Below are 19745 nucleotides of genomic sequence, written 5' to 3'. Positions count from 1 at the left end.
ACGTAACTCTGCAAAAAGAAGTCATGGAATTTATGTGTTCCCAAAACAATAAACTGATCAAGGTAAAAGAATAGGACTGATTCACAAAACATCCTGTAACTTGCCTTTACATCTCTCACTTTCTCCAATATCTAGCAATAGCCTTTTACCTCTTAAAACTCCTCATTTGTTAAACATGCATTTCTCTGTTTCAAAGTAGGAATAGTGAAACTCCAGTTCCATGCAGAGATCTCACATTTGCTTAATAATATACCTTCCCTAATAACAGACTTTCTCATCTTCCTTTTTAGATTATTTCAAAAATTACACAGGTTTACTTTGACAAGGACTACGGAAAAATGAATATAAATGGAATGAGACTCTTTCTAATATAACAGACATATGTTTTTAAATAGACGATGACCTGTGCACTTCAAACTGCTGCTAATAAATTTATGGCATGCATTTAGATGTAATTTGCATGGAGATTTCTGAAACAGAGAGGCTTATTCTGATCATTCACAGATTAACAATCTACTGTAACTACCAGAGCTGCCAGGAAAAGATATCTCTATAGATTTAGATGCAATCAATGATTACTTGGGGGCTAAGGTGGGGGAAGGGTGCTTGGTACCCATTACCACAGATATACCAAAGAATTATGAAGACTCTTGCCTTTTACGAAAAATTAATACACATATTTTCCATACAAAAAATATTATCTTAACTGTAGTGACTTTAAATAAATTACATTCAGCATTAGCTTGGCCTGGCTAAGCTTCCTGGCTGCTGACAATGAAAAAGCCTCAGAATTATTTTAAATGTTTGATCCCTTCACTTATTTTTATGCATCAGAAGAAATGTAAAGATATTTATAGTTCATAGATACACTTAATATCTGTATTTCTCTGAAAAATTTCTGTTACAAGAGTCCTTTATTCCTCTTATCCTGTCTGCTCCTTTACAACCTTTCACTCTCAAAATACTAGTAAGGGAAAAAAATCCTGGTCTATTATGCCTGACACTTCAGGGCCTCAGTCCCAATGTCACCTGTCCAATTACTCATTAGCCTGGTTATAAAACATTGCTCTATGGATGTGTGATTAAAAGAATTAGTAATACGAAATATAAGGGTACCCAAGAAGTGCTGACCATGCAGGAATAATATATGTGTTTGTGGGTTATGAGAAAAAAATCTCCTGGAAGGTCCTGTTTCATGTTCAATAGTGTATTGACCTGGTAATATATCAAGACTACACTGGTCAGTAATGGTGTTCTTTTGCTAATATGTTCATTAATTAATGAACTTAGTAATTAATTGTACTACAAGAAGGAGGTCTTTCAAAATTATATTTTTATTTTACCATAGAAGATTTTCTCGCATTCACCACTTTTTTCAGATCTCTGCACCGACATGACATACACTGGTTGCATTTGATGATATTTTGATTTCTTCATGTGTCATTTACAGTACATGTAAAAGGTCTAATATAGTGTAGTACATGTACTAGATCAAACTCTGACATTTGGAAGAGTTGCTTTATTAAGGCTCATCAGCATTTCCATTACAACCCTATCCACTTTTGGCCTAGAGGTCAACAGGTTGCCTGTAAAAATTTGATTCAACTTGGACCTGAAATACAGTGTTGAAGCTTAAGAGTAAGTTTTATTACACCCATTCAAAAAATTACCCATTTAGCCACAATAGATTATAAACTGGGGAGGGAAAGTTTAGAGGTTACATGTTTCTTTTCCTCTTCTCTGAATTAAAGAGAGTATTGATGATGTAAAGTCTTGAACTAATTAATTAGTATGATTTCTATCTTTTATACATATTGCTGAAAAAAATTCATCCACATTTTTCAGAAACATGAAAATATCAGCTGTTTCCTCCAATAAATAAATTAGAAAGTCTTCAAAAAGAGCTATGCATTTTTATAAATTAATATTGATTGGCATGAAAAAAATCAAAACATAATTAGCATGGCCAAAGTATTCAGCCTGGCCTTACATGTTTGCTTTTTCTGCCAAGGGTGTATATTGATGCCAGGTTGTAATTTGGTTTCAGTAGTTTCCCATTCCACCACAGAGAATCCCATGCATACTTCTGAATGATGAGGATTACCCCTCAAGCTGGAAGACGCACATTTAGGACCAGAAATACTCATTCTAATTCATGTTCTGGCATGATCTTGGGTAAATTATTTTGTTAGCCTGATGCTCACATTCCCTAAACAACAACTAGACACAATGACATTAAGCGTTGCCAGGGCAGATGCAACATAAATTTGGAGCCATTCTATAGTAGTAGAGGCTATTGAAAGTCTCAAATAGAATTTTATCTTTATTTCAGAGATTAATTTTTCACTTTGCTTAGTTAATTCAGAATTACTATAATTACCTGAGATCACGACAATACACAGCATGAAGCCAATGTAACTCAGTGACAGGAAGATTCAAGATGCCAAAACCAGTGTGCAATCCTACACACGGCATCAGAACACTAACATTCACTAACACGAAAGAAAGTAATGTGCTTTAAGACCTTCACAATGCAACTAGCAAATTCACTGAGCCTTACAAAGACATGCTTCACTGTTATGAACAGTATTTTCACCTGTTTTTCAATACTTGGGAATAGAAGTCACTGACAGTTTGTGCAACAGGCTCAGGAAGGCCAGAAGTGCAGCTAAAGGTGAATGTGGCATAGATTAACCTAAGAACCCGAGGTTTGAATGCAGACCGCCATTCCTCAGCAGCAGGATTTTAAGGTACAGTAGCTGGTGTTCCTGTAGGTTGCTAAGCGGGTTGGTTAACTGTGGTTGGACATTTGGTACTGCTCAGTTTTAAAGGGATGGGGTGGGAAGTGAGGATGAGAAAAAGATCTTTAGATCTTTGATGTAGCAGCTAAATATTGCAACCATTGTTCCAACCTGTTAAAGTGCAGGTATAAAAATCCAAGGGTGTACCGATGTTAGAATTTTGCCAGAAAGTGTTTCTGAAAGAGTTTAGCTAGGCATTCCACAAGTCATACACTGTAATTCTGCCTCCCCAAGATTTTGATAAAAAAGTTTATGCAATGGGACTTTACATACTACACTATTTTCTAGGGAAAGAAACAGAAATTTTCCCTGGCTGAGATTTTCCTCAGGAACTTCCCCAAGAAAGTCAGAAAGAAAACAGAAGGAAAAGAAACCAGTGAATAGAGAAAGGATTACTAAAATCAGAAGACACAGTCTCCTGTGTATTAGCTGACAGGCAACCACCTATTTAGATGACAACTTGCAGGTTAACACCTTAAGTACGCAACAAACACAGTTTCCTAAATACACCTCCTTGAAACATACATGCTGTTATATTTTACCATGTCAATGGCCTGCAGTTAGCAGGAATTCTCAGACATTTTTATACATACCTTTCACTGAGTTCCTAACATATTGCTTCTTGTATTTCTATCAAAATTACAATGGCCCTTGAGGACCTATGCAGGAAATGGGCAGAATAATTTAAAATAGTTTTTACTGTTGATTTCTTAAATCCTAAAATTTTAAAATTGACATTGAGAAATATCCTGCAGCTCTCTTTGAGATGCTCTTCCTGTAAAGCATAACGCAAAAAGAAAGGAACTTTGCCTAATATTAAAGCATGATGTCAGTACACTTACGCATAAGTTTGCGTGGCTATTAAAAGATCCGACTTCTCTGGGTTTCTCCCAGACCAAGGATATTAATTAATATTGTTTGGGTGATTTAATTATATCTAAAAAGTAAATATTATTCACATGTTAATAGAAATAGCCTACAGCAGTAATGGAAAAATCAATCTTTCTGGCTATTCTGTAGAGCTTTCAAGAGATGAGAGTCAATAAGCTGCCGTGAAGAAAGGACAGTGTGGGAGAAGAAGGAGAACATGTAAGGAACAGATATGATTCCTTCTCTGGACTACTTACAAGTGATCACAATAGATGGAGGCAGTTTTAAATGATGCAACATTCTGGAGAGACAGATAAGTTTTGCAACAAAACTCTGTAATGTAACTTGTGATGAGGCTTCAAGAGTTCTGTGAGGTTGAACAGCATCTTACTGAAGTATCAACTACATCTTTCTACGCAGTGGCAGTGTTAAAGAGTCTTATTCCTAATGTCCTTGCCTCACCTTTCTTAAAAATTTCTTCTTTCTACATCTATATCACTACGCACTTGAATACATAATGGAGTCAACTATACTCATTTTCTGCATTGATGTCCCATCTATCTTTCTAATGCTCCTCCTGCACATTTACACCAAAGAGCTCACACAATCTAAATCTGCTGTTACCAGCCACAGAAGCATGAGGCTTGAAGATAATTTGGTCCTGTGAATTTTTTTAGTGAGACTGCAAACAAGTAAACTGGTGCCTAAGTGCAGTTCTTGACAGCTGCATTAAAATCTGTAAGACTATCGTGACTATGCACTATACACAAATGTGTTAGTTAGCAAAGATGCCATGGGTTGTCAACACACACACACACATATATACACATATGCATATGTACATGAAATTTGGGTTTTGTACAATAAAGATTTTGTATAAAGACAATTCACAAGTTCTATGTATTTTTTTGTAATACAGGCAAGAGCTTTCAACATTTAAATGACAGAGTAAATAATCTCATTTATGTTTTTAAAACTAGTAACAGTTCAGGTGTTGTATACCAAGGAATGAAATATTTGCATGAAATTATGGGAAGTGTTAGAAGCAAAAAGCACTTTTTGCAGCTTATGTCTCAACTTTAGGAGAAGTCCAAACACAACATGTTAAATTAACATTTTCTATCAACTGTCAAACAGTTTTACTCTCTATTGCAAATAAAAAATTACATAATTTTGAACTAATATTTTATTGAAAGTAAGTAAGAACAATTTGAAGCCATCATAAAGTAGATGATCTTGAGACATGATGACACACCAAAATAATGAAAGTTACTGAGCAAGACTGATGAGGAACACAGAGATCCACTCTTGTTTTGCTGTATGTTGACTCAAGAAAGAATAAGTTATGAAGTAGAAGACAACAGATGAGTTCTTCAAATGTTTCAACACTTTCTTAACAAGAAGTCTCCTATGCCATTAATTTTCTCATTCTGCTTCTTTATAATAAAGCTAAGAAGATAATGTCAATATGACAGGACTGTACCATACTGCTGTTTTAGTTTCAGAGTTATCTCTTTATTTTTTCAGAGCACATATATGTTCTTTAAATACTTCCTAAAAGATCTGTCACTCCTCTTCTTTACTACTTTATGAATCCAAATAAATATTTTTTCCTGCAAATTAAGTACTTATTTAAAGAACACCGCAAAAATTCTGCTGTAGAGATAGCAAAAAGATCCAAATGAAATCACATTATTTTAATAGCTGGCAAGTCAAGAGTAGAATACAGTTTATTTTCAAATGAACACCAAAAGGAGGATCATTTGTATACTGACATTTAGGAAATGCACAATATCACCTTCCTGTGATGAGATTAGTGTTATAGGGAACTGTTTTGGTTTAAACCCAGCTGACATCTAAGCCCGACACAGATATTTGCTCACTTCCCTCACGGTGGGATAGGGGAGTGAAATCAGAATAGTAGCTGTGAAAAAATTGGTGGGTTGAAATAAAGTTTGATAGGTAAAGCAAAAAAGCCACAAGCAAAATTAAACAAGAGATTCATGATCCCCCTTCTCACCCCCATTTTCACTTCTAAGAAAGAGAGAAATCAGGGTGGAAATGCTTGCTGCACTTTCTCCAGAATGTAGCAGAAACATGCAGAAGTATTTCTGTCTCTGCAAGGTGACCATATACCTCCATCATGCAATTCTGGTACAAAAATAACCATTTTGAAACTCAGCTAAAATGTTTGTATTGGAAATTCAGCAGCCAAAACACTGAACTGGAAGAGGGGGAATGACACAATACTGACCCAGGTCTGTCACTCCAATAGATGCACTTAACCACTCAACCTATAACTGCCCAGTGTGAAAAAATGGGTAATGCTAATATTTACCTTTGCAGAGATAAGGCTAATAAGGTGCTCATACAATATGGTGAGGAATGAGGGAATAGGTAAGGCAGAAATTATTATTTTTTCTGTTGGCAAAAAAAATGAAAACAGATTTTTTAAATAATACCAGTTTACTTTGATATATCAATAGTAAAGGAATAATTTTATACATAGGAGTCACCTAGAAACAATAACTTTAAGTGGTACATGATACCATTACTAACTTCAATACTAATAGCCTAACAATGCTTTGCCTAAAACAAAAAAACAGTAAGGCGGGATTAACTTTGCATTTGAATGGTCTGAAACATTAATGTAATGCTATTATATTTCTAATCTCTCTCCCATTTAGAGATACTCAAATACCTTCTGAGTTATTCACTGCATTGCAGTATTTTATTAGCAATTTTACATCACATTATATTAGTATTGTTTCTTACTTGTATTTATTTTCAGTAAATACAATTTGAAAGGTAATAATATTGTTATATTTCTCTGTAGCATTCAAGAAAACAGTTACTAATACAATATGAAGGAAAGCATGCTAACAAGAGAGAAAGCTGTTAATGGGATAAAACAGCTTTTCCTGGAGTAAAGAAAACCTAGTCTCTAAGCATGCTAGAAAATTGTTTTCAAGTCTTCTTGAGAAAAAGCTGTTAAGTGAATGGGGAATAAGAAGAGAAGAAAAAAAATTTGTTTGTAGTCTTGCATTAATTTAGGAGCTGCTCTTCAGTTCTACCACAGACCCCAGTAAAAGTAGAAACCTGTGTTAAGGAATGCTACCCGGACTTTTTCTAGAGAAATATAATGCAGAATATATGTTTACTTTTCAGGAAGTGTCTGTAGAGCTTGTAGCTCAGACAGACAGACAGCTCACAGGGCTGCCTAAAGGATACTGTACAAAGACTGCAGGTACAGTATCACCCTATGTTTCTATAGCATGCAAAACTAGCCTGAGCGTTTGAGGCATCAAAGTTATTTGAAAACATTAAGACTGACAACAGCTTCTTTGCTTAAAATTTGAAGAAAAAACATAGTTGATTTAAGAATGAGATTCCCTGTGCCCAAGAGTCTCTTAGCAAATACAGATATTTGTTCTTACTGATGAAAACCAGATTTCTGCTATGAAACCAACACTGTCAGTCACTGGAGTTCAACCACATATGTTGCCAAGGCAGCAGGCAGCGTCAGATAGGTAACCATGCACGGATGTTTCACATACCCTTCTCTAACCATGACTGTCTCTCCTTTAGAGACCACAGGAGGCAAGTTGCTTCCACTGGTTTTACTGGCCCGCCCTGGACCTCTGATTTACCTGGAATACTGCATTTGTATCTGGAGTCCTCAGCAAAGGAAGGACATGAGCCTGTTGGAGCTGGTCCAAATAAGGACTGCAATGATCAGAGGGCTGGAATACCTCTCCTATGAGGAAAGATTGAGAGAACTGGGATAGTTCAGACAGGGGAAGAGAAAGCTCCAGAGAGTACATACAACAGCTTTCACTACCTAAAGGGGCTTGGAAGAAGGCTGGAGAGGGACTTTTTAGAGGGGCATGTAGTGACAGGACAAGGGGTAACAGCTTTAAACTGAAAGAGGGTAGCTTTAGATTACATACAAGGAAGACATTTTTTTGAGGAGGGTGGAGAAACACTGGCACATGTTGCCCAGAAAGGGGGTGGATGCCTCATCCCTGGGAACACTGTGGGTCAAGCTGGACAGGGCTCTGAGCTACCTGATCTAGTTGAAGATGTTCCTGCCCATGGTAGATGATCTTTAAAAATTCCTTCCACCCCTAACCTCTCCATCAGCCCATGATTCCATGTAAAGTCCAGGTGATAGTTTTCCAGAAAACAAGTGGATCTTTCTGGCAACTGAATTGTAGAAAGTATATTCTCATTTTAAGAATATATGTACACTAGAAAGTATACATATTCTTTTATATAGATTACTGTAAAGTAATATTATATATATATACTACAAAGTATATATATTCTCATAGTGTGGTATCAGCCTTGATATTCAAAACAAACTTCTACTGCCTTATAGGAGATATTAAAGAATAAAGTATGGCAACCAATCATTCAAAACTTGTGATGTAAAAATTAAAACTAAATATGCTCAAAAAATTGTTTGGTTTTTTTACCTCTAGTATCTTAAAAAAAGACATAGAACCTGTGAATTAAGCATGGACATGGAAGGAAATTGTCAACAATTTTTAACATTATGTGGACTATTGGATTATTAACCCACAAAAGAAGATTTTTTTCAGTAATTATTAAGTGGTTGAAAAAGAGTTACTTCAATCTATTAAATCAAATAACAAACCTATTAAGCCTAATATCTATTCTTCATCTATTATTTCTCCACAAATCAATGAGAAGATGATGAGAATGTTAAAAGTCCTAAAGATGATCAGATAACTCATAATCTCTAGACTAGTTTTGATCAATCTCAGTTAGTCTGTCCAGTAAAAGTTACAAGTGAATATACTTCTAACAAGTAAATAGGGAACCTTATAAGAAAAATGTAAATTTTCACACAAAATTATGTTAGTGAAATCTGTTAGATTTTTTATTTTCCACCTTTTTCTTCTATAAATTTAAAGAATAAGCAAGATCTGATTTAAACAAAGTAAAATGCAGCATGGCCCATGGAATAGCTATTTCTTTCTGTCCATTTATTCAGGAATTCTCCTTAAATAATATCACAAATACATTGTTTACTGTCTAATCTGCTCTTCAGAAAGTTTTTCCCTTCAGGATTTTTTTCTTTCTCAGATGTTATTGTTTTCCGGATTCTAAGTGATGGGTTTTCAATTTGGCAAAAAGAATTATGTGGATTTACACTGCACTGTGCTGCATTTTAGCCACTGAAGATAAATATGGGTTCTACAGAAGTTACATAAAATAATTATGATGAAAGATTTTATTATTTTGAAAATAATTCTAAAAAGAAAATAATATTTTCTCTCTCTTCAAGGTCAAAACTCCATACTATGTATCCTGCTCTTAAGTTATACCCTAAAGCAATAACTTCTTATTTACATTAATAAAATACTCAATCCTGCACTGTTCCTTCAGTGACCAACCCTGTCAGCCACTAAGCTGATACTATAAGCAAATAATAATAAGAAAAAACTACCCAGGTTTTTTTTGTCTTGCCCCCAAAAACCTAGATTAAGAGGTGAAAAATTTTTCTCCTCATTAGATGAAGTAATTCATTACTTAAGTATGCATTTCTTTTATTAATGTAACTTTTAAATTTTGCTTCTTTGTATTTCCTGAAAACAAAGCAATGGATATTTTTTCATTAATATTTGCTAAAGTATATTCTATCCCTTCACCTTATTTAGGAGAGAGAAGAATTCCAGTAAGTGTGAAATATATGTCTCTTTGGCCAGAATGGAAAATTTAAAAAAAAATTTATATATATATATATATATATACATACACACACACGCATATATACATACATGCAATAAAGCCAGAGAGAGAGGGAGAGAGAAAAGAGGGAGAAGGGGGGCAGGCAGTGAAGGGAGAAATGTTATTGGTTTTCTCAGAAGGATTTTCTTTTATACATAGCTTTATCCTATAATTTTGTCCCTGTTGGGCACACTGCCTAAATTTAAACACAAACAGTCAAGCAATGAAGAAACATTACCACATTTACTGTGAACAAAAACTCCCAGTTGTACAGTGAAATTTTAATACATTTCAACTTATCTCTTTTACTAATGGGGAGAGTACAAACCCTGCAGGAATTCGCTCTGCAAACTGGTAATTACAGTAGACTCACTTTTTTATAATGCATATGTATAGTCAGACACAAGAAACATAGCTGCCCTTTTGATGTAGGTTACAATAGGAATGTTTAAAAAAAATTATGAAAATCTGCAATTCTAAAGGAATGCACTATTTCATGGGAAGTTGTCCTTTAGCTATACTAAAGAACAGAAATAGATACAATACAATATAACATACATATATTTATTTGCTTTTGTAATCTGAAGCAGAACCTTTATCAGGCCATCCTTTCTTGTCAAGTAGTGTAGGTCTTTTGTTTTTGTTGTTGATGTTGTTGCTGTTTTCCTAATATACCTACTGGTACAAAGCTGGTTTCCATCCTACAGTATCATCATGTATGAATTCAGAAGATCTTTGTTCTCCCAGGCCTCCCCTCTACACAGCCTTAAAATTTAAACAATTTTGATCATCAAGTTCATGTCTCATTAAATCATTGCAACATGCATTTAAAAACACTATTTTAATTGCTCAGATTTATAACATACAATGTCCAACTCATATAAGATAGGACATGCTTTGTCAGGCAAAACATGTTTGTAGTATACACAAAGAGAGATTTAATTTATTCTGTGGATGTGTGAAATCAAAGATCTACTGCCAAGTCATCCATACAACAACATTTATCTTTAATACAATAATGATATGATACAGCTATGTGTTAAAATACCTGAACAAGCAAACAAACAAACAAGAACAAAGTACAAGACAAGTAAGGGTTTGCAAAATCCCCCATATTTCCGGGCCTTTTATGGTTTGCACCACTATTTCTTAATGTCTATCAATAAACCACACCACTTGATTTGCAAATACTCACACCATCCCTCTTAATATATACTCATATTCACATTCTATAAAGGTAGGAAAAAAAATCACGCAATTCGTTAATTAAATCATTGTGTGCACTAAGAACAACACACAAAAAATCAGGTGAGAATTCCCGTTTCTGGAGTTCCTGTAAAAAGGTACATCTTCAAAACCACCAGAAGAGCAAGCCACACAACCTGGCATTTCTTTGAGCTGCATTTTCACCAGTTTGCACCACATAGCTTGGTGGAAACACAATTTGCCTGTGAAAAGGATCATGGGCGAAATGAAAACCATAACACTGATGGTGAAGGTCTCTCCTGTAAGACCTTTAAAGGTACCTTCCATGGAGGTCTCACTTGAAACCCATGAAATTTCACATGAGCTGGAAATTTTAATTTCCCTTATTGCTGGAGAGTAGCTTTTTCACAGAGGTAACCATCTTCTCTACAGAGGTGTTTTTTCAGCAGTGAAATTACTTTCTTTAAAAGGGAGTTGTTAATGACTGTGGAATTACTTAATTTTTTTTCCTTTTTTTAGTCAAAATCTGATCTTGACTAAATGTGAAGAGATTCCTTCTCACTCAGAATTAGGAGGTTTGGTAAGATCAGACTGAGCATCAGACTGAGGAACGGTGCAACACTAGGGTTACTAAAGAAAGGCACGAAACTTGATGTATGTATGCATGGTAAGCATTTCACTAACTCTAAAATCCACAAACTGCTAGGAGAGTGAGAAACATGTGTGCCTGCAGACCTTTGAGTGTAAACGTGCTTCACAGTAACAAAAGTAATTTTCACAGAATGGGAGTTATACTCCATATGACATGTGGCCCTGGCTGACGCAATACTTAGGACGTGCTCAGTCAGCAAGTCTTTGTTGAAAGCATATGGGAGGTAACACAAACTCATCTTCAGAAAATACCTTCACCACTGTACATCATTATTGTCACAGTGATTTCTGTCTGTTTCAGGGTGGGCAAAGGAGATACACAGAGGCTGTCTTGACTTGAAATCCATAACCTTTGCTAAAACATCACTTAATTTCTAGATTTCAGAAGCAGTGTGAGGAGAAACAAGAGACAATATATCCCAGATTACGATCCTTTTTGTGTAAAGACCACAGACCCAGTCATATTTCTAATAGAAGAAACAGTATCTTTGCAATCAATATGCAGCAATGGAGTTTTCCTCTCCCGGACCTACAACCTTCATTTCATTTCTAAGGAGTCACAGAAAGGAAATACCAATCCATTTGAAAAAGACACTGCTTCCTTTAGTGTCCTGTCACATGCAAAAGTGACCAGTGTCTCTTTTTAACAACATTCCATAAAAAGAAAATATTAGAATACTAAAATTGACTATATGTGAGACAATTAGAGATAAAGGCTTTATCTAAGGAACACATTCCAGATCATTGGCAGTGACCCTCATTATTTATTTCTTGATGGTTGCCAATTTTTAGTATCCAGTTTGATTTGGGACTCAGTTTTGGGAAGCATAAAGGACCTTCAATACATGCAGAAGTTCTTTCATTCTCCTAATCTCCTTAAGAAACTTTCATTCTCCTTATCATTCCTCCTTTTTATAATGTTATGTGTAACAGTTGATGACATGTGCAGAAAATAAAACTAATTAGAATCAGGTGGCTGCAGTTTAAGTCAATAGTCCTGAGTGATACCTGAGACACCATAAAGTAATGACAATGAAGCTAGAATAAATTTTACACTGGGGGACAGTGTTGGAGGGAGAACAGAAACTCTTTCTTTCTTATTTTTTTTAACTGCTGGCTGTCTGAAAATTCTGTATCTGCTTAAAACACAAGAAGCAGTAGAAAGCAAGGAGAAACTAATTTTTAAGCACAATTCCAGGAAGATGACCAACAAAGCCTACGAAGCTTACCACAGTGTTGCAATGCTTTTCCTATTTGTCACCAGTCCTACAAATACTGTTGCCTCCTGTTTTACACCTGCAAATTTATTGCTATGTTAGGTAAGACATGCTAGTCTGCTACCACAGTCTCTGTAACAGCAACCTGCCCCTGAGCACTAAAGTAGGTAGTCAAGAGATGCTACATTTCTTGCTTATGACCTTTTAGAATCATAGAATATGCTCAGTTGGAAGGGCCCCACAAGGATCATGGAATTGAACTTCTGGCTCTGCACAGCACCATCCCCAAGAGTCACACCATGTACCTGAGAGTATTGTCCAAATGCTTCTTGAACTCTTTAGTATTACTGTCTTGCATAGATCACAGTTACTGTACCTGAATTGGGCCAAATGACTATCAAATTGTTTTTGAAAGATCAGTGTGCTCTCTCCTGGATTTGCAATTAGGAAGGCATCTTCATACAAACACACAGGACATTTTACATTTAAATACAGAATCAGTTCTTCTTCTAATCTCTTTTCTTATAATAGCTTAGCAATTACATATATTTATTTGAAATCAGTTAAGATCTCAGATACTACACTGGACCAAAGGGAAAAAAATTATAGTTGTTTTGATAATATATATTTTATTGCTTTTCTATACTGTATAGTGACAAGAGTGATCACCAGTCTGACTTGGGTAATATTCATCTCTTCTTCACACTAATAGGTGAATTTATACCTTGAAATGCATGTTAAAATATTATCTCTGGACTCTGAAGTCTCATTTACCTACAAATCTAAAACAGATTAGGCAACCGGAGTTAAGACTTGGTTTTGACAATCTGTTCTTGTATCTCAGATCTGGAATAAGGAAAATTGTACTCCCAACATACCTAAACTTTGAAAATTCTGCAGAAAAAGTAAACCAACTAACGAAGAACATTTTTTTCTCTTTCTTTTCTATTTTTTATTTTTTTCTTAATTTGAGCATAAGCTGTTTTATTGAATAAAACTCATCTATTTGGACACACGCATTCAGCCAAAAATGACAACAGCTATACAGATATCCCAGCAACCATCAGGCTGCCCCATCCAAAATAATGTATTCTAATACGCTGCATTAAAGTAACAGCAACTTTTGCCACTTGGCAGCATACATTGTATTTGAACCCACTTATCCTCTAGTTTATTTCAATAAAAGAAGCAAACAGTGTGCTCATCTGTACCTTGTATTTATCAAATCCTGACTGTCCATTTTGATTTGTCAGTGTTCAGCACCTTTAAAAATCAACCCATATCCTCATAGACAAAGTTGAGTGAAATAAGCGCATTGCCAGCTTCTTTTACAAGCTGTCTCCCACCTTCATCCAGAGGAATACAATATTCTTTGCATGTTTAGTATTTCCTTCATTTGCCTTCTGTCATGCTGGTGTTAGACCTCGCCAAGTGCAACACCAGCTACAGTAATCCTGCTGCTACTCATTACACAAGTGCAAAGTGTAATCGGTAGAAAGAGGAATGTTCTCACTCCCTAAGCGAAGTCCAGACTGCAGGCTCTAATCCAGCATGTATACTTATGAGAACATGCTGTGCTCATACTAAGCCCTGCATTTACTCCTGTCATAGCACCCTCCAGTTAATCATAGGACAAAAGTTTCTTTGGTTACCATGTAATATGCAAACGCTTTGTAGCAAATACATATACATACTGTGCACATTTGTGGAAAAAGCAGACCAGGCTGGTAGAAAGTGAAATGGCTTGGTGTACGCAAAACACTGGCCCAGAGTCTCTTCCCCTTGCAATCAATATGAGACTTGTCCTGTTTCATTGAAGGGCAAGTATGCCCATCATAGGTTTTTTATAGCTTTATGAAATAAAAGAAAACATAGTAACTTGGAAAATGTGTCAATAACAACCTACCCTCTCCCAAACTATAAAACTGAGAGGATTATTATAGTTTCTAAAGTATATCAGCTCTCTAACACACTTCAAATTTATCAGCCTAAGACAGCAAAGCACAAAGCTATCAGCCTAACTATCTAACTGAGGGGAGCAAATCCTGCTCTCAGGGTTTTGATGCTTGTAGGGCAGGAAGGCTGCATAGGGACACTTAAACCTGTGGCAATCATAGCAGGTATAAATGGGTGGTACTCTTTATTTGCAGACATTGCTGTAGCTGCTCCCTAGTGCCCTTCCTCCCCAGACAAACTCAGCAGCAGGTCTGATGAGCTCTTGCTGCCATCCACACCATCACAAATGCCATTACCTGCTACCTGTCATCTACCTACATATATGTGTGTCATAATTAGCTGCACAGTAAATGCCTGTCTGTGTGCAGGGGGAGTTAGATCACCACCTTAACTGCAACTTTTTTCCTCCTGTGGGACAGAAGCACAGGCCAGATGGAATGGGCTCCTCTGTCTAGACCTTGGGGTCTACGTGACGGATGGCCCTAACGTTAAACAAGCATGCACTACATAGAGGACTAAAGTCAGCTCTAGAAAACTCATAAGTCACCTCATTATAGCCAGCAGATTTTCATGATGAAAAAATCAAGTCACAATGAGACAAATGGGAGAGTTTCCTCATTTTTTTGAGCATTCCACCAGCTTGTAATTAAAGGCAATATTTAGCCTAGCACAAACTAGTGATTGGTGAAAAACAAGATGCAATCATAAGCACCGGCTCTTTTCTCCACTCTGCTTACCACCTAATACTCTGTGGTGTGAAAACTGGTCTGGAAATTGCTAAAAAGCCACCCTTCTGCTGAGAATTCCAGAGTTTTTGGGTAACAGTTCTGCCAGACACAACACAAAAACAGAGTCTGTTGCAGTATGTTGATAAGTCTCTTTCAACTCCTAGGAAAAGCCAGATGGTGCAGAGGTGTGTGATAGTAATTTCTAAAAATAAAAATAAAAATCCTTGTGGTTTGTTTCAGTTTGAGGATCAAATTCAGGTCAGTTCCACTTTATTCAGACTGATCCACTTCTCCTTATTATTATTTGGTTGCTGAAAATGTGCCTGCTGCTGTGAAATGCTCAAAAAAGAAAAGGAGTTTTACTTCAGGAGTTTAAACACACACATAGAGGAACAAGATGTGCTAAGTAGCGAAGGAACTCAAGCTAATGAAATTGCCTTCCCCTAAATTTCCAACAAAATTGATTCAAATTTTCAACACTTTCACAATTAAAAAACCAACATTCTTTATAAATTCATCTAAATTTAATTGAAGACTTGAACTGTACACGGGCTTTTGGTATTTCAAAAAGCAGTATTTACATGAAGAAAGTATCATGCCAAAAACCAGGAAGTGATGCTCCATTAATATTCATTACATGCCAACACTCAAAAAAAAAGGAAAGAAAATGTAAGCTGCCAAGTTTATTTTGGCAAAGCTCTATGACATGATTTGTTTTCAAAGCAAAATCTAGAAAAATGTCTTAAATCAATGTAAATCCTTTCCAATTTGAAAAAAAAAACCCACATAAAACATAAGGAGAAAGCACTTCTGAGTTTTAGCTTTTTTTTCAATGCTACGCTGTACATAAACAGTTTAAGTGAGGTACATTGTCACAGAAGACCCACCAACTTAGGTTAAATACACTTTTTCCTGGCTTTACGACAAAGAACTTGATCTGTTTGTTATCAAAAAAAGTATAAATTGATGATATTTATTATTATTTTCCCTTCCCGCTTCACACTTATTTTCTTTGTGTATATATGTATCAGCACAATTTTGAAATGAGTGAGAACACCAAGTACAGAGAATAACCTCCGTTTTCTAGGCAAAGACTGAACTACACAAGAAGATGGCAGTGGCCTTTAGCATGGTGTTAGCACACTTCTGAGAAATGAAAACATTGATTCATTGCCTGCCTGGGCCAGAGGCAGGAAGGGGGCCAGAGATGTCCACATTGCAGAGTGGAATGAATGCCATACAGAAATTCCTAAAGCTCTTCTGCAGAGATTTGCAAAAGCAGCACACCACACACATTTGGTCACATGGCTTCAGGCACTCATGCTATTTTTTATAAAAGCAGGGCAGGTATTTCCCAGCAGCACAGGACCAGTGCATTGAGGTGCCATCATGACACACAGCACAAAATACCAATCTAGCAGGTTTGTCCTCAACACAGAAACTGGAGGCCTCTGTTACTCATTGTTTGAATTCCACCTACCAATTGCAGTGGCTAAAAAAACCAAAGACATTTCTGAAACAAAACATGAATACAAGGAACAGGCCCTCACATGAAAGTGTTGCTTCTAGACCAATTTCACTGACTTCCTGAGTGACTTAATGCAACTTTTCCTGAGTTCCTCAACCTTTCAATTCCAAATAACAGCTCAGGAAGACAGATTGAGAATCAAATCTAGAAAGCAGAAATTCTCAAGAGACAGAAGAAAAGCAGCCATGTACACCCCGAAGAGCAAAGTCTGAAAAGCTACATCTGTGTGTGCTGTTATTCCACTCTTCCCATTTCCCCCACCACATCCAAGTTCTGTCCTTTCCTGTTGTCTTGAGATTTACCTTGTGCCAGCAGGCAGGGGAACACAAGGTGAGGGGGACCATGGGCTACAGTGGGCTACAGTGCAAAGGCAATCTCTTTGGCTACATGAAGGGCATCTCCTCTTTCTCAAACACCTCTTCTTTTGGGAAATTGAACTTGCCCAGATCAGATTCCACCCTTCCCAGGAGAGCAGGGCAGGCTGGTCAGCTCTAGGGCTGGTGTCAGAGCCAAGGATGTGAGGCTCCTTCGAGCAGGGAGAAGAACAAGATAAGGGACCAGAGAGAATGGATATTTCCCAGGAGGCAGGGTTTGAAGGAGGAGCTCATTAGACAAGCAAAGCTATCAGAACCCTTGATTGAAAGCTGTTTTCATCTGATTTAGGAGAAATTTTTGGGCTGGGATTTTGCCTGGCTAAAAGAAAGAATAAATGAGATGTAGCAGCAGTCATCAGTAAAAACTGCCAGGCTTGGCTTAAAGAGGTAACTGAGGACCAGGACTGAGGAACTGGAGAAACACTGCAGCATTAGAGAGGGTGAGGGGCAGTGGCAGGATAAAGAAGCAAGCTTAGAACCATTTTTGACTAAACAGCAGAAAGGAGGTCTCATCTGTAAAACTCTGAAATGACTGGAGGCCATGATTGGCAGATATCCATACGTTCATGCAGATGTATTACTTCTCAAAATTATCATTCAAGTCTGTTGGTATAGCAGCTTAAAACACACCTTTCAGTTGTAAGCATATATGGTAATGTTCTTCACCTCATTTAAAAATTTCTTCCCCTCTGAAACAGTGGCTCCATTGAGTAAGGACTGAAAGATGAAAAGCAGATGCTCCCTAGGAAACTGGCAAAACTGTAAACTCAGAAGGCATCTCACTCACCCAATTACTGAATAGGACAGTATTTAATAGTGATTAGATAGTAATATTATTAAATGCCACTGAAAGAAACCTGTAATTCTGGGAGCCCTGTAAATTCTCCATTAGAGTCAGCATCCAAATTCAATACTGTTGAAGGGAATCCTGGCAGATGAAAACAGACTTCTACATAATTTTCCCAAAACAAAATTGTTACTTCTGTGATTTTTTTCTAATGTTTTCAGGAGGTTTTGGTCAGAAAAAATTCCTAAAGTCAAATGAGATTTTGGATCTATTGTTTGTTTTTTTTTTCCTAAATCTTAAATACTTTACATGCTTTCGGAAATCACTGCTTATGAGAAAGTGATGAATTTTCAATTGTTTACTTATTACAAGGAGAAGTTGCAAAGCTATTCCACAGCCTTGTAAAAATTCAAGGGAGTGAAAAATATGTAGAGAGAAGCAGAACACCTACCTGACCAGCAACAGTGAAGGAAGTAAAAGGTGAAGGACAGCACTGGTTCAGAGTCAGAGAAAAAACATGGAGGGAGGGAACAAGGCAGAAGGTGGAGGGAGAGAGACAGAAATAATCAAAAGAACTAGCACAAAGATGCAAACATTAAAAAAAATGAAAAAATGCATTAGAGGAAAATTAGACAGAAATACTGACCTCTCAGATTTAGAAGAATTTAAAATTTGTTTTTTTAAGGGTTAAGTACTACATTTTTGGGAGTAATGGGCATAATAACAAACTGATCAGTTTGCCAGAGTCCTGCAAAGCTCACATGTGAAAACATGCCATTGCACACCATGTGTATCCATCCTATTGAAATGCAGACAGACATTAATCACCAAAGGAGGAAGTATGAAATTCACTTTAATGACTTCTAGACTAAATACCCCAAACACACACACACACACACACACACACACACCTTTCAAATACTTTTTACTAGTGTTCTCACTGTACGTATGTTACCTTGATAGTTACCGGCTATAGCAAAATATTAGGAGGTCAAAGTAATTTAGACTATTTTGGAAAGCAGCTGCAAGTTCTTGAGGTTCACCTGTGCAGCTCTGAACCAGAAGAGTTTAACTACTGAGAATTTACTTGTATCACTGATGGGCAATTTTTCAAAAAGGCTTGTAACTTTCCAGGTCATAAGTACACTCATATTTTGAAAAAAAATTATATAAAGGCCAGAAGTACTTTGTTTTTATTCTTTATCTTTCCCTCATAAAACATTATTCCTTTTACAAACTAAAAGGCTCCTGATCTTTTCAAAAACACAAAATATGAATATAAAAAATGGAGCAACATCAGCAGCTTTCTGAGGAATCGCTTTTCACAAAACAGCAGGTTCTCAACAAATAATGAACTGGTATAAGAGACACTCCTCAAAACTCCTCAGCATGGTGAGCAGATGGGGTAAATATACCCCAGGAACCACCAGATTCAGCCAGAAGACCCTTGGACTCCAGCTTGCATGTCAGTGAAAGGAAGCCAGACAGAGGGATACTTTAACTCGCATTTGTATCCAGCGTATGACAAAAAGTGGAAAATATCTGTCCTATTAAATTAAGAAAATAATTATAGTATGATTTAACAAAAAGGCTTGTCAACCTATCTGACTATGTCTCCAAAGGGAAACATGAGCTAAGCAGTTCCAGAGTCCATGTGTCAATCCTTTTACCCTTCTACAATTTCTGAATCCCGAATGTGCTTTCGCTGTCTTCAGTAGAAAGGTAGGCTTTGCAAATGTACATAATTCTTATAATACAGTAGCACAAAGCATGGCCCAGAAGCTACCTGCAGTCCCCAGACCCTTTTGTTTTGGTCTGCCAGGTACTTCCAGCCAGGGCATTCCACTGCACTTACTTAAGAGTGAGGAGG

General features: G+C 36.6%; 1 protein-coding gene across 5 annotated transcripts in view; it reads right to left on the bottom strand.

Moving 5' to 3' along the window:
• The window catches only part of BNC2 (basonuclin zinc finger protein 2), a 335988-nt gene that overhangs the window by 124633 nt on the left and 191610 nt on the right, over positions 1-19745 (bottom strand). The window lies entirely within an intron of this gene.

The sequence above is a fragment of the Haemorhous mexicanus genome, chromosome Z (genome assembly GCF_027477595.1).
Source record: "Haemorhous mexicanus isolate bHaeMex1 chromosome Z, bHaeMex1.pri, whole genome shotgun sequence".
In the NCBI taxonomy this organism is placed as follows: domain Eukaryota; kingdom Metazoa; phylum Chordata; class Aves; order Passeriformes; family Fringillidae; genus Haemorhous; species Haemorhous mexicanus.
The sequence above is the reverse complement of the archived record's forward strand: the minus strand, read 5'-3'. Positions and strand labels throughout refer to the sequence as shown.